This window comes from Orcinus orca, chromosome X (assembly GCF_937001465.1).
Source record: "Orcinus orca chromosome X, mOrcOrc1.1, whole genome shotgun sequence".
Taxonomy (NCBI): domain Eukaryota; kingdom Metazoa; phylum Chordata; class Mammalia; order Artiodactyla; family Delphinidae; genus Orcinus; species Orcinus orca.
In genome coordinates this window covers 118,978,386-118,994,977 of record NC_064580.1, presented here as the reverse complement: position 1 = coordinate 118,994,977, position 16,592 = coordinate 118,978,386, and positions in this window count along the sequence as shown.

The window sequence follows — 16,592 nt, the reverse complement described above, 5'->3', positions numbered from 1 at the left end:
TGGAGCTTTTTCCTCGAAAACATTATTTTCTAACCTGTTACAAAATCTGGACATTACCTGGAAATGTCATTTTGATAACATATCTGGTAGTCTTTAGAGAAAGTCTTTTCTTTCTGCCTGAATTTCAGTATCATGTTTTCCTTACATGTTATTCTTTTATTTGCCCACTAGTGGACACTGTTGAGCTTCCGAACTTAAAGCTATTTCTGATGGGATGGTGAAGAGTCAAAAGAGGAGACAAGAATGGAGGAATAGAATCAGAATTAAAACAGCAACAATCTTTCCACAATCCTGTTTATTTATTCGTCATGTAACGGGCTAATAAATGTTTATGTCAATCATATTTAGAATAACAAAGTCAGAAACAGCTAAACTTACACTGCTCACAGAAAATATTTTTACAGCAGGGAAGCACTGCTTGATGGCTAATGACATAACTAAACTACAAAACAGTATTCTATTCCTCAGGGAGATGACATGCTCTCTTTTCATGAGAAATTATTTTCCATTTTTCTAGTTTCCATTTTTTCCAAACACTTTTCTTTAATCTGAGAATGCTGTCAACCTTTTCATCAAGATTCAAACCAAACATTGAAAAGTAGAAGATAACATGCTATCATTAAAAGGTAGGTTTGTGATCAGAATTTGGGGCAAAAGACAATAAATAAATTTTAAGTAATTTATAATTCATTTTATTTTAATGAATGGAATTCTGAGCTCATCATCTAGATTATAAGAACTTTCGTAAAGAGAGTCTAAGTTTATTTAATTCTCTGAGTTCTTGTGACGTTGTGCTAGTAATCACTTTATAATATGGGAGGTAGCATTTTTAAAGAGGAGGATTATAAGCTCTGGAATGAAATCTAGGAATGAACTCCATTCCTGCTGCTTGCTTGCTGCCTGACATTGGGCAAGTTGCTAGACTTCTCTGATGCTCTATTTCCTCATCTGTAAGAGTGGGAATAAATAATACATTCCTGGGCTTCCCTGGTGGCACAGTGGTTAAGAATCTGCCTGCCAATGCAGGGGACACGGGTTCGACCCCTGGTCCAGGAAGATCCCACGTGCTGCAGAGCAGCTAAGCCCATGCACCACAACTACTGAGCCTGCACTCTAGAGCCCATCAGCCACAACTGCTGGGCCTGCGTGCCACAACTACTGAAGCCCACAGGCCTAGAGCCCATACTTCGCAACAAGAGAAGCCACAGCAATGAGAAGCCCACGCATCGCAACGAAGAGTAGCCTCTGCTTGTTGCAACTAGAGAAAGCCCATGCGCAGCAACGAAGACCCAACGAAGCCAAAAGTAAAAAAAATAATAATAATACATTCCTAGCAAGTTTACTGTGAAAATTAAGTGAGATAGTGTACAGATGGTAAATAACAGAAGCAATATTAATCCCCATATCTTTTTATTCAAGACCATGCTTTTAACTACCATATGATAATGCCTTCGTCTCCAATGTTACAAATGAAAACAATGATATTAGAAAGTAAGTTTGTACAAAAGACATGTTAAGTGGGTTTATTTTTCGTATCTACTAGCAAGTTGACCTTTACCAAGAGGACCCCAAATTTTCACTGGACTAAAGTCCCACGCCCACAAAACAAGACCCAATAAATTTAAAATAAATCAAAAAATCTAGAAACAATAAATGCTGGAGAGGGTGTGGAGAAAAGGGAACCCTCTTACACTGTTGGTGGGAATGTAAATTGATACAGCCACTGTGGAGAACAGTATGGAGGTTCCTTAAAAAGCTACAAATAGAACTACCATATGACCCAGCAATCCCACTACTGGGCATATACCCTGAGAAAACCATAATTCAAAAAGAGTCATGTACCAAAACGTTCATTGCAGCTCTATTTACAATAGCCCAGAGATGGAAACAACCTAAGTGTCCATCATCGGATGAATGGATAAAGAAGATGTGGCACATATATACAATGGAATATTACTCAGCCATAAAAAGAGACGAAATTGAGCTATTTGTAATGAGGTGGATAGACCTAGAGTCTGTCATACAGAGTGAAGTAAGTCAGAAAGAGAGAGACAAATACCGTATGCTAACACATATATATGGAATTTAAAAAAAAAAAATGTCATGAAAAACCTAGGGGTGAAACAGGAATAAAGACACAGACTTACTAGAGAATGGACTTGAGGCTATGGGGAGGGGGAAGGGTAAACTGTGACAAAGCGATAAAGAGGCATGGACATATATACACTACCAAACGTAAGGCAGTTAGCTAGTGGGAAGCAGCCGCATAGCACAGGGAGATCAGCTTGGTGCTTTGTGACCGCCTGGAGGGGTGGGATAGGGAGGGTGGGAGGGAGGGAGACGCAAGCGGGAAGAGATATGGGAATATATGTGTATATATAACTGATTCATTTTGTTGTGAAGCTGAAACTAACATACCATTGTAAAGCAATTATACTCCAATAAAGATGTTAAAAAAAAAAAATGATGGAAATCATACAAAATATCTTCTCTGACCACACGGAATAAAGCTAGAAATCAATAACAAGAAAACTAGAAGATTCACAAATATGTGGAAATTAAACACCATATTCATAACCAAGGGGTCAAAGGAGAAATCCCTAGAGAAATTAGAAAATACTTAGAGGTGAGTGAAAACAGAAGATATAGACACCAAAGTGTATGTGATACAGTGAAAGCAAAGCTCAGAGGGAGATTTTAGATGTAAATGCCTACATTAAAAAGAAGAAAGATCACAAATCAATAACCTAACTTTACACCTGAAGAAATGAGAAAAAGAAGGGGAAGTTAAACTTAAAGCTACCAGAAGGAAAGAAGCAATAGATTAGAGTTGGATAAATGCAATAGAGAATAGAAAAACAACAGAGAGAAACAACAAAAGTAAAAGTTGCTTCTTTGAAAAGATCAATACAATTGACAAACTTTTAGTTAGAATGACTAAAAAAAGAGAGAGAAGGTAAAAATAACTAAAATCAGAAATCAAAGTGGGGACCTTACTACAGACCTTACAGATACAGAAAAGATTATAAGAGAATACTGTGAACAATTGCAGACCAACAAATTAGATAACCTAGATGACATGAGCAAATTCTTTAAAACACATGAATTATCAAAATTGACTCAAGAATGAATAAAACATATACAAAGCCTATAAGTGAAGAGATTGAATCAGTTACTGAAAATCTCCCAACAACAACAGAAGTCCAGAACCAGATGGCCTCATAGGTAAATTCTACCAAGCATTTAAAAAAGAATTAGTGCCAATCATTCTCAAACTCTTCCCCCAAACAGAAGAGGGAGTAACACTTCCTAACTCATTCCATAAGGTAAGCATTACTATGACACCAAAGCCAAAGACAGCACAAGAAATCTACAGACAAGTAATCCCTTGTGGATACAGATGCCAAGATGCTTCATAAAATACTAACCACCAAATCCAACAGCATATTAAAAGGATTATACCCCATGACCAAGAGGGATTTGTCCCAGGATTGCAAAGTAATACAAGCATAAGAAAATCAGTCAATGTGATACACTATATTAATGGGAAAAAAAAGAAACATGATCAATAATAAGTAGTGGGTCCCAAGATTACCCACATATCTGTCTGACTTGACTACAAATCAAGGGTTCCCATGGCCCCCCCTGCTGTAATGGTTCACAGAACTCAGATACACATGTATCGGTTTATTCTAAAGTATATAATAAATCAGGGGTCCCCAACCCCCGGGCTGCAGGAGGTGAGTGGCCGGTGGGCGAGTGAGCAAAGCTTCACGTGCCGCTCCCCATCAACTGCATTACTGCCTAAACCATCCCCCTCCACCCCAGTCCATGGAAAAATTGTCTTCCATGAAACTGGTCCCTGGTGCCAAAAAGGTTGGGGACTGCTGTAATAAAGGATACAAATGAACAACGAGATGAATAGGGTGAGGTTTGGATGGGTTAAGCACAGGAGCTTCTGTCCCTGTAGAGTCAGTCTGCATCACTCTCCTGGCTCATAGATGTATTCATCCACCCAGAAGCTCTCAGAATCCCATAGTTTACAGATTTTCATGAAAGCTCTATCACATAGGTGTGATCGATTATTAACTCAACCTCCAGCCCCTCTTCCATCCACGGAGGATTGGTGGGTGTGAGGCTGAAACTTCCAAGCTTCTAATCACGGCTTGGTCTTTCTAGTGACCAGCCCGCATCCTGAAGCTATCCAGGAGTCCACCAAGAGCTGCCTCATTAGAACAGGAAATTCGAAGGGATTTAGGAGCTCTGTGTAGGATGCTCCTATAACCCCCATCACTAAAGAAATTACAAGGGTTTTAGGAGCTCTATGTTCAGGAATTGTGGGAAGAAACCAAATATATATCTTATTACATTACAACACACAATGGAATATTATTCAGCCACAAAAACGAATGAACTACTGATACGTGCTACAACACGGATAACTCTTGAGATTATGCTAAGTGAAAGGAGTCAGACACAAGTAATATATGAAATGATTTCATTTATGTGAATTATCCAGGTAAATCCATTAGACACAGAAAGCAAACTGATGGTTTCCAAGGGAGGGGACAATGGAAGTTATCGCTTAAGAGGTAAGGGGTTTCATTTTGGGGTGATGAAAATGTTTTACAGCTAGACACAGTTTGTGTTGGCACAATATTTTGAGTGTACTAAATGACACTGAATTGTTCAGTTTAAAATGGTTAATTTGATGTTATATGAATTTTGCCTCAATTTTTAAATATTTAAGGTAAAAAAACGAAAAAAAATAGATTCAGACCTCAGAGCTTCCTGTGATTACTAACAAAGACACAGAGAAATATTCAAAAAGTCAAATCGATATTACACAGACTGTGTATGAAGTTGCTTTCTGAAGCATAAAGGATGCTCCTTGCAAATGCAGACAGTCTGGCCAGCCTTACCTGGATGGAGTCAAATATCATTCTGTGACGACACCAGTAAGTGACGTAACAAGTGGTACCATTTTTGCCGTTTCCCTCTTCTCTTAGTCATCTTTTCCTTCTTCTTGACTACATTTCTGCCTGGAGGTCTTGCCATGTCATCTACTAAAACATCTGTGTATGGGCACAAACTACACAAAAGTCTAAAAGTCTATAAGAGGATGGAAATTTAAAAAGGACTTGATTTTTGGCGTTATGAGTTGGGTCTTTGCTTTATTGCAAAAATAATGAGCTATTAGGAGTCCTTCAAAGAGTAAATACCATTCATCATTTGGAAGTTGACTCTACACAAACTTGCTTTTCACCCAGACATTGTAGAAAGTGATTACTTCACTTTCAGTGATTCAGACTGTCTTGCTTAAATCTACACCTTCAAATGAGGCTGACCATTACTGCTAATCAGGTCATATACAATTCATGGTATATAATAAATGCTTAGTAAAAATTTGGTGAATAAGTGATTGAATGAATAAATGAACCCCAGGACTTGTCCCAGACCATTCTTACTTCCCTTGCAGGCTGGTCTTATTCTGCTTTTATTGCCACAAGAATCCTGCCTCAGCTTGGTCATGGGCTTACAGCCCTAATATTACGCCTCTAGACTTTGCATCTGGTACCTGGTTTTTCTGGCACGACCCTTTATAGCCGCTAAGGACTTTGGCTCAGACTCACTCTATGGTTCTCTCAGCTCCCAGAAACCTCAAGTAGGGCCCTGTCCTAGCACAAGCCCCTTCAGAAACAAATGCTAAGCTTGTCCCACTTGGCTGGAATCCTCAGTAAATTTAGGTACCCTCAAAAGAGGAGCTCAGGGCTTCCCTGGTGGCGCAGTGGTTGAGAGTCCGCCTGCCGATGCAGGGACGCGGGTTCGTGCCCCGGTCCGGGAGGATCCCACATGCCGCGGAGCGGCTGGGCCCGTGAGCCATGGCCGCTGAGCCCGCACGTCCGAAGGCTGTGCTCCGCAACGGGAGAGGCCACAGCAGTGAGAGGCCCACGTACCGCGCAAAAAAAAAAAAAAAAAAAAAAAAAAAGAGGAGCTCAGAAATTCTAATCAATGGTGTTTGTACTGCTCTGGGATTACTGCATAGCATTGCCCATATATTCAGTCCACACTTGACAGGGAAAATCTAAATATGTAATTGACTGAAGTGGTACAGCTCTAGTGTGACCCTAGGGAGGGAGTTTATTAGAAGAAATGTGATTTTAGCTTTTGGGTATAAAAACAAGTTGTCATCTGAAAGGCAAGAGGAGACATTTTAAAAAATAAAAACTGGAAATATACATATTAGAAAAGGAATATTCTTTATATTTCCTGATGGAGCTCCATGATAAAATGGCTTATTTTCATCACTTTTCATTTCTAGTTTTTATTGTCGTTTTTTTATTATTTCAATGACTGACAGTATTAAACTGATACTGTTTAAAACAATTTGAAAATAAAAATGTTTACTTTTATCCAAAACATTGTTAAAAATCATCATGCTACAGAATCTCCGACCCAGTTTTGCCCCTGCTTCAGTGCGGGGGGGCGGTGCAGACCTCAATTTCACGGCCCTTCCTCTGCTTCTCTCTTTCTCCTTCCCACCCAGAGTTGGCCTGATTCATAAAAGGACGCAAATGGCAGAGAGACGCCCAATATCAATATGAAATTAGGAGTGACCCAAATAAGACATCAAACCTAAGAGTCTGTTTCCCTAGGCTTTTCCCAAGTAAGTGAGCATATTCCAGAGAATGCTAAACCTAGTTTGATAGGATGAGGAGGAACCTGGAGTGACAGCACTCCCATACATATGGCAATGCTACGAACTCCCTGACCTTGAGAGAAAATCCCCCTCATCCTATGGGGATGCCTGGAAGAACCCAGGTTTTGTGAAAGATCTCTCCGGAGCTGGTGGGTTCCTAACTTGCAGACAAAAGGCAGAAACGAGAAACAGGACCCAAGATGACAGAAAAGCTTAGGGAGTGAGAGACAGTATCATTTGTCCTGTTCAGGTGTGATGACAAGGGACCTAGACAACAGAACGTGTTCCCTGCCCAAAAACTCTCCTCTGGAAGCACTAACAATACATAGACTTCCACTGACCATGGGAAAGACACTCTCTCCCAAAGGCACTGGTTTTAACTAAGCTCATTAGTTGAGAAGAAGAGGGACTTGTTCAGCTTAGCTTAAGTAAGGAGGACAGGGAAAAGAAGGATATTATAGATATGGCGCCATAAGGGAAACAGAGAGTTCAAGGGAATCTAAGAACTGTGGTAGGGAAGGTCAGCTGACAAACATTGACGCTGCCCTTCCAAAATGTAGAACTGTTGTTGGAATGAGGCTGCCCAGCCAGGGACTCTAGTTCCCAGACTCCTTGAACCCAGGTACAGCCATGAAACTAGTTTTCACTAATGGAATGTGGAGAAGCTAGTGTGTGTCACTTACAGGACAAAGTGGATAAAAAGGAGGAGGTATGACTTCCTCATGGCCTCTTTCCCCATCCAACAGCTGAAGGCAGGAGACTCCAAGGACCTAGAGGAGTGCAGAGCCACAAGACGGAAGGAGCCTGAGTCCCTGAGTGAGCACAGGTGGAAGGGTGCTTCACTGGAAGCACCTGTATTAGACATGAAGTGAGAAAGGGTGATTGTATTAAGCCACTGAGAATGCAGGTTCATTGTTACAACAGCTATCCATTCCTTAACCACCACATCCAGAGACCAAACTATGACCAGGCCTTAAGATCACTGGAACTGGATCAAAGATACCCCTGGGAACCTCGATAGCAGGAATTCTTGGACTTTTTCTCTAGTGCTCTATGATTAATCTGACTCATGTATAACCTGATCTTTGGGTTCCTTCTCGCTTCTCTCACTTCCATCTGGCTTCCTTCCACTTTTCTCTATTTTTGTCAATGACGTAGCTCCAGCCTGCTCATAGTTCTTGTTTCCTTATGACCTCAACTTGCTCCTGGACCCTCATAACCGCTTCTACTTGGGCCTTTCACACCTTAGAATCCCACTGCTATCTGGTTCCCTTTATATTTCCTGCAGCTAGAACCTGCCTGGTCTAGCTTATTCCTATTGAATAGAGTTGTCGGTGCCAGGCCACCTCATAGGCGAACGGCTGGTTTAATGAATGGCTGCTCTTTGGCCAGGTTTCTACCTGCTCTTCAATAAGCTGTAGTCTCCGGGTGGAGAGAGCGGTGAGGGCGAGATCATGTGGCGTACGACCTGGCCGCTTAGGGCTGGCCCATTAGCAAGGGCTGTAAAACGAGGTACTGTGTAAGAGAACAGGGCTGTGGGAATGGCAGAAACTATGATTATTCAGCACGGAAGGTCCGGCAGGAGAGACAGTTTTCCCCCAGCCCTTGCAGCTACAGGCACCATCCACACAGCCCCTGGGCCTGGGAGACCCGCGAAGACTCAGCCCCGCCAGCTGGTAGGGCCTACCATGAGTCTCACTACCCTAAGCTCAGGCACTGTCATGCTCAAGTCCCATCCACTGCCACGTAGAAGATAATCCATAAATCTATGTAGTCATGTCAGTTATGAACTTATACTACTATCCTACTGGGCAGTGAGACCTACCCTGACTTGAAGCCCATTCGGCTAGAGCCACGGCCGCTGACCATGTACCCGTTAGTCCTCCTCACTAGAGGACGGATACTGCTCCAGGTTCTCCAGCCACAGTCTGGGGTCCCATTCCAGCTAAACCAGACCACCCTGTACCACTCTGCTCCCTCTCTTCTCACCTCAAGGGTCAGAACTGTCTGGGATTCCTGCTGCCACGCCGCAGTGGGCTTCTTTGGACAGCAACACTGGTCTGGAGGGAGCCCAAGCCCACTTTTTCTCTCTGTGCATGATAATTTAGATTGCACTCTGTCAGTGCATGGACAGAAAAGGACATTGCCAAAGCTCCAAATAGATGCGCTAAACAGCTCAGCCCTGGACAAGGAGGTAAACCAGCAAGGAAGAACGACGGCCAACAGGAGGTAATACGATGGCAGACTTGAAGAGGGTGATGACATTTTACCCCACGTTAAGTAAACTGAGAGGTCGCGATTGCGTCTGTAATTTCTCTAGGAGAAGGAAGGATAGAAACTGGCATCTATCACTAAGCAGTGATCCTAAGCCAGGCAGTGTGCTAGCTGCTTTACACGTTTTATTTAATCCTCACAATGCAATAAGTAGTCCCATCACTCATTTTAAAGGTGAGGAAATTGAGGTGCAGAGAACATCTGTGGCTTGTCCATGGTTATAGGGGAGAAAGTGACGATACAGGAATTGAAATTCTGTTCTACCAGATTTAAAAACTAAGGTACTTTGTTCAGTGCTGCATCACACAACTTGTTCACAGCACATATTTGGCTGCAGTAAAAATGTTTTTGGATGGCTGCCTGTACCACCTGTACGTTCTTCTAGTGCCCTCAAAGAAGTGAGAGGCAAACGTCATCCCTCATAGAAGCCTTGTATTTTGGACAATGATCTCTTCCTCCCTCCCAGGTTCTTCTTTGTGTGGTGGCAGACAACAGAAAGGTACCCAAGCAGGCCGTGGAGATGTCTGCTCAAGGAGCTGTTTGGAGGCGGTCCTAGGGGCGGTAGATAGCAATGTCACTATGCCGCCATGTTTAATCTCTTAGTCACATTTGCTCATATTGTCCAGACCTTAACTTTTCAAACACCACCATGTCTTGAGCACTTACTAACTGCCTGCGCTATTCCAAATGCTTTATATGCAAAAGCTTTATTGGTCCTCCCAAAAACCCTATGAGGCAGGGGAAGGGCGAGAAATAAGTCTAAGACCAAGCAGATAAATGAATGGCACACGCACGTAGCATTATTCTCCCTGTATTTTACAGATGAGGAAACAGAAACACAGAACAGTCACGTAACTGTCATACACAGCAAGGAAGTGGCAAAGCCCGATTTACACCCACACAGGTAGCCTGTCTCCGAGGCCATATGCTCTTAATCACTGTTTTTACTGCCTTCTTGTCCTTATAGCCTCATCTTCTGAGCTTTTGCTCCAACTCTTCACTGTGGCCTCGCATATGACTCTGGCTCTGAAAGTGGATGCAGCCCTTCTGGTTCTGACCTGTGGCTCCCTTCTTCTGTTAAGATACATTCCAGGCCAACCCAGGCAAGTCTCTCCATCTACTCTGACCACAGGCTGTGTGATTTTTCTCAGTCCTGGCACTAGGGACAAAACAAAGGCCAAGCCTTCCCTTTTAGAACTCTAAACCTCTGCTCCGCCTATTTCCCACCAAAGTTACTGCTCAGAAATTTCTGCAAGGACATGTTAAAAGCAAAGAGCTCCACAAACCTACATAATAGGGCTTGTTTTTCAATAGAAAGTTACCATAGTGGTACATCGACTGCTAAACCATTCCCTTGTAACTAGAAGCATTAGCACAACCACAGCTTTGAATCTTTCAATAGAGAGACTCAAAACAAGGCAAAGTCGCAATTTTTTTTTTTAGTAGTCCTGTTGTAACCAGACAAGCCTCTAGGGTGGGAAGAAGTTAGTCCTTTAACAAGGGCCAGCTCTTAATTATGCTGCTTCCAGGAATGCTGAGGCATGGTCTGCATTCAACAGTGCTCCGGAAGACTGGCAGCGGGCTCTTTGTCATCTAATCACCTGGTAAGAACATCATCTTTGCTTAGTCTTTCCAGAGCCTCTGAATGGTCAACGTTTGGAGTAAGTATTGCAGAACAGAGAGGGGATTGTTAATTATTTCATGGGCCTTCTCTTCGACAGGACAATAGATCAGGCTGGACGTTTATTGAGTGATGGGGGAAAGCGGGGGAGGCGGGCGCGGTGGTTTCAGGATGGCCTCTGGGTCACAAGGTCAGGTTTCTAAAAGTTATTGTACAGACTGCTGTTGGTAGCTCTGCTTATTAGAGAATTAGGTCCTTTGTGTTGTTTGTAAAAGCACGAAAGTCCCAGCCAGACCCTGGCTTAAGTGAAACTTTTATTGCTGTCAGTCACACGGTCCCTCCAGCCTGAATCGTCTGTGGGAGTTCTTCCTGAAAGGCCAACTACCTTCACTCATTCATGGATCTGTCTAGGTAGACCCAAACACTTCAGAGAGCAGAGCATTCCTTGTCATGGCTCCACAGGTGTTTTTCATGAGATGACATGTTTAGACAGTTCTGAAAACTGGGGGTTGCGAGAATTGTTAGCTTTCATCGCCCTTTACTGTAATTACTTCCTTACTGCTTGCCTTCTCCACTAGATATAAGCTCTATGAGACCAAATCTATATTTCCCCCTGCTCTATTCTATGCCCAGGGTCAAGTACAGAGCTTGGCACATAGTAGAAAATAAATATTTGTTGAATAAAAGCAAACATTTATATACTACTTAATGTGTGCCTATCTAATATTCTAAGACTGACTCTCTCTTCATATATATATATACATATATATGTGTGTGTGTGTGTGTGTGTGTGTGTGTATATATATATATATATATATATATATATATATAAAATGAAAACTATATGGACTAGTTTCAATTATTAATCCCAGTTTACAGATGAGGAGACTGAGGCCCATAGACATTAAGTGACAATCTCCCTAAGGTCACAGAGCTAGTAAGTGGCAGAGCTGGGAATCCAGGCTTTGGGCTCCAATGTCCTGTCCATGTTCTTAACCACTATGCTCTATTCCAAGCATGCTGTAGACACCAAGAATAGTAAGACAGTGGTTTTCCTCGTGCAGAGAGTAGTACGAAGGCAGTAAGACCGCTCCAAGGTTTGTTCAAATCAAAATTATTTTAAAAGAAACAAAGGTCTTCATTCCCTCAAATCACTGAGTGAAAGGAGATGGATACGAAATACAGTAGGCCAGGAAAAGCTTGGTGCGAGTGCTGTGGGAAGCTGGGGAGGCCACCGTGGAGACCATGGGAGTGAAGAGAAGAGTAGCAAGGCCCCAGAGACACAAAGAATGGGGGCTGGGGAGGAAGATTAGCAACAGGGAGCAGCATGTCTGACTGCTTTCAGAAGGGATGATCATCTTGAACAGCAAGGTAGGCACATAGAGCATCGCAGCAAGATCCAGGGTGACACCCTGTAATCAGCTTTCCTGAGTGTCTCCCGTTGGAAAGAGGGAGACAGCCAATACCCCAGGCCTGTCCTCTAACATTTCCAGCAGCAAACAGAAAAGGGACTTTTGTGGAACCTCAGAACCAGTCCTGTCTCCCCACGTACCTTAACAACTCATCTCCAAAATACCAAATTTACAGAATTCAAGCCCTGCTGCTGAGGAAAAAAGAAAACAAATGAAGAGAAAACAGGAAGACAGTGGTATGCTAAGGAGTCGCAGGGAGCTAATAAAATTGCCCATATTACTTACACAGGTGATACTACCTAACAGTGTTCATTTAGTTCCCAAGTGTCCCATAGGGTATGCACTCAAAACTGTTTTAAAATATTCATTTACTTTAAATCCAACTTTCCGTATTTCCATTTTGATGTACCATATATTCAAGAATGCATTTAAATATTCTATTAAAATGGATTCATTGTCAAATAACATAGAATCCGCCAAAGTAATAGCTAATATTTCAGCACTAAGCCTTCATCACAGCTACGTCAAACACTTGATACCTCCTTCATTTCTTTCCAATTCTGGCACCTGTAACCATAGCAACGTACACTGAAACCTTTCAAGCAGAACAGAACTGACAATCACACTAACAGCACAAATACCTGAGCTGAGAAAAGAGAGGGGCGGCCCAAGTAGGTAGCTGTTGAAATTAAAAGCTAATGACAAGAAAACAGCTGGAAACAAGTGCCGGCTCACACTGCTGCCTCTTTCTAGCATATGAACGGTATGTTGAGCCCAATTTGATTTATGTTTTATTAGTGGTGCTGCCATTAAGGAATACTTCATTAGCCATCATCTCAACAAAAAAAGTGGAGTGGAAACTTAAGAAAAATAAGTTGTTTGGAGGAAAATTTCAAGGGCTGCATCTGTTTGCCCAGAATTTGCACCATGCATGTTCATGTTTTCTGCTCGTCCATGTAGTGACAGACAGAAAAGTGAACCCCCTCTTACTGAATCCTCTTGAAATGTAAACACGTGTCCGTAAACTGCAAGGAATTGTCTGCTATTGAGAAAAGATTCCCATTAGCCAATTAGAGTAATTACATGGATTAAGAGTTCTTGTTTCTGGTGGTTTCTTCTTCTTTTTTTTTTTTAATCCCTAACTCTTTCTTGCCCAGCAAAGGAAGGGATAAACAGCTGATATAGTCAGAGAATTAAATGGGGGCAAACTAGGGCATTCTCATTTTCAGATTCAAAATGCAATTGAAATTTTATGCTTACCTCAACATAACAACATGTGATGATTTCTGTGCAACGGAAGGCATAAAGGGTCACGTTTCCCCAAGACTTCAATTACAGTAGCTTCTATCTTCCCTAAAACAGCATTTGGTCTCAGAAAATTGCCTTTAATGGTGCAGGTGTTTGTCGAGAGTATCCATCATATTTAGTCCCAAGCACTCCATATTAATTCACCAGTTTCATTAGCAAAAGCCTTTTCTTCCAGATGACAATGAAAAGTAAATATAATTTCAAACAGATGTGCTGGTTTTTCTATGAATCTGAAAGAGGAAAAAAGAAGCTGGCATTGGCTGAAGGCAGGAGAGATGAGACTCCAGCACTTAAATGCACACAGCGTGGATCTCTGGAGCATATTCTGAACTAGATCCATGTGCACGGCCCCCTCTGCATCGCAATGAAGTCTGCCCATGCCCAAGCAACTACTTACAATACCTACCAAGCAGACTGTTTCCCAGCCCAATGCAAATGATGGGCATTATTAGTTTTAGGAAGGGTGACCTGAAATGCCACTGAAGACAACTTAGCTAGATTCAGTTTCCATTATTTCAGCTGGTAATGTTTCCTTGGCCTTTCACAAAGTGACAATTATGAATTACTGACAGTATCTGTACATGTTTCTATGTGCATGCTCACCTAATGCCATATTCAGAGGTCACCTCTCTGGGAGCCTCACTTACCCATGATATAGCCAAGAACTAGAGGGTCAGAAACTAAAGGCCTGTCTGCTTATAATTATTTCAAGTATGATTTTAAAAAGCAGTGTGCAATTCAATTCAACAAATATCCATGTCAGACTGTTGACCCATACTTATAAGGGCAGGGAAGAGCCTGGAGCTAGTGTCCCACAGCTGCCAGTCTCTGTTTCCAGAGCAAGGAGAAACCTTTCTGTAAGCTTTGGCCTGCGTGGCTTTTTCTGCTAATTAACAGGCCCTCTAGCCCATCGAGGTCAGCTCCTTGGTGATGCAGAAGCTGATTGTTAGCAGCCATGCCCTCTAAAAATCCCTTAGAAGAATCCTCCCTCTAAAAGAATTACTATGCTGTGCACAAGCCTGTATTTAGGGTAAGATGAAGAGCCTCTGTTTATAGGAGGCATTAGTTCTAGCATTTCTATTAGGAATGATGACTCTGCCAATAATTTCCTGTTAGATAAGAAAGGTCGTTGGAAGTCATCTACTCCACTCACAGCTTAAATGATTGTTAAAAGAAAGCTCAGAGAAATGAAAGAACTTTAATTCCTTGAACACCAAAGTGATCACACTGCTTCCCAGTTAAAACCCTTTTTTGGCTCCCATGGCCTCCAGGACAGAGGCCAAACTCCTTGGCAGGGATTATAAGGCCTACATAGCTGAGCCTTGCCAACATTTCCATTCTCTCCTCCTTGCCGCCACCCTACACCCTCACCCTTCATGATCCAGCCACACTGGAGCAATGGCTATCAACTCTGGCTGCACATTTGAATCATCTGGCATACTTTGAATCACCCTGATGCTCAGGCTGTATCTCAGACCAAGAGGTTCTGATTTAATGGATCTCATTTGGGATCCAGACTTTGGTATTTTCTATAAATTCGCTCGAGCAATTCTAACATTTTGCCAAGGTTGAGAACTACTGAGTTAGATGATTTCCGAGTTCCTGTGCGAAACTGAGATCCCTTTCCATGGTGGTGGTGGGGAGGGGAGGTTGTTAATGAGGATAAATTTAAGGATATCTTTAAAAGATGGTTAGAATTTCAGTAGGTAGAAATGAGGAGTAAGAGGCATAGAAAGCCAGGTCTGGTGGCCCCGCTGAGCAGGTAGTGACGTGCAAACATTCTTCTTTACTCTTTGTATGGAATGATTTGGATGGATGATAAGCATACAGTTCAGAGTCTATATTTTTATCCACTTCTACTTACACTTTGCCCAACAAATATTACAACTGCTTCCAATATGCACAAGCATAAATACGTCAAGTGATAATTGGATGAACAGATATTCCTCTAGATACAAAAACAAGTTTTATACATCTTCATTCTAGAAAGTTAGGAAGAGTCAACTCCAAGGCAACAAAACCAATAGCAAGTAAATCTTCATCTTCAAATGGATAGTGCATTTGAAAATGTTTACATTCATCACAGGGTATGTAGTGGTGATAGTAAAGTAGGGGGATTTATCAATGTTCAGATCCATTGTTAGTACAGAGAGATATGCATTTACACATGACATTTAGTAGCCAGTTTCTTTAATTTCTCTTGGAAAATTAGTTGTAATCTGAAACGGATATGCAACCATTTAGTATCATAGCAGTTTAACCTGGAGATATGTTTCAGTTTGGAAGCAGAAGGGACCACAAAGATCTAAATGTTTGCATCACACATTCATGGTGATGTGATTAGGATATAAAGGCCCCAAAAGACCAGGAATCTACAGGTATGGTTTATTAAAAGACTCAGTTAAAGACATTTGAGTGATTATCTAACAAAAGCTGTGGTATTTGATGAGGTTAAATGTGAAATGCCAAAATAAATAATTGAAAGTAAAATACCCAATCAATCTCTTAATTTACTCAACAGACAGTTGTGGCACATTGTACTAGGCATTGGTGGCAAAACAGTTGAGTAGACAACATCTTTACTTTCAGAATACCTATAAGTCTAATGGAAGAGAGCAAAATGATAACTATATGATGAGTGCTGTTTGGGGAAAGGACAGGATACCATAGAGCACAGAGCAGAGTCATTTATGGGAGACAAAAGCTTCCTGGAGTGACATTTAAGTTGAGACCTAAAATATAAGCGTTGTTCATGGGTGTGTGTGTGTGTGTGTGTGCGCGCGTGCGCGCGCGCGCCTTAAGTTGTTTAGAGAGCATAACTCATCCTAGAAATCAAAAGTTCAGTCCAGTTAGGATGTGGAGTGTGAGTGTGGGGTATGGCGATAGAGGAAACCAAACCGATAGAGGAAATCAGACTGAGTCCTGAGGCTGTTCTAAGCATTTCATCACAACATCCTTGCTGTTACCTGAAAGCAGCTTTGAGAGAAAAAAAAGAATTAGTCAGATAATGTCTCCACAGGACACAGCCTGGGAATAAACTGGCTTGGACCAACACCTTTTAGAGATGCTCTAGCACAGTCGCTCAGTTGCTTTATTTCAATGTGCGAACCTTCTAGATAAAACTGTGTGGAAGTAATCTTCATGGGCTGAATTATGAAAGTGGAACAGGGTACTTCCCCCTTTGGGGACCCTCCAACATTACCCCACTTTTGTTTCTTATTTGGTATAGGAAAAGCCAAATAAGGGTTGGCTCACCCTGACCCTGGCAGATAGAAGG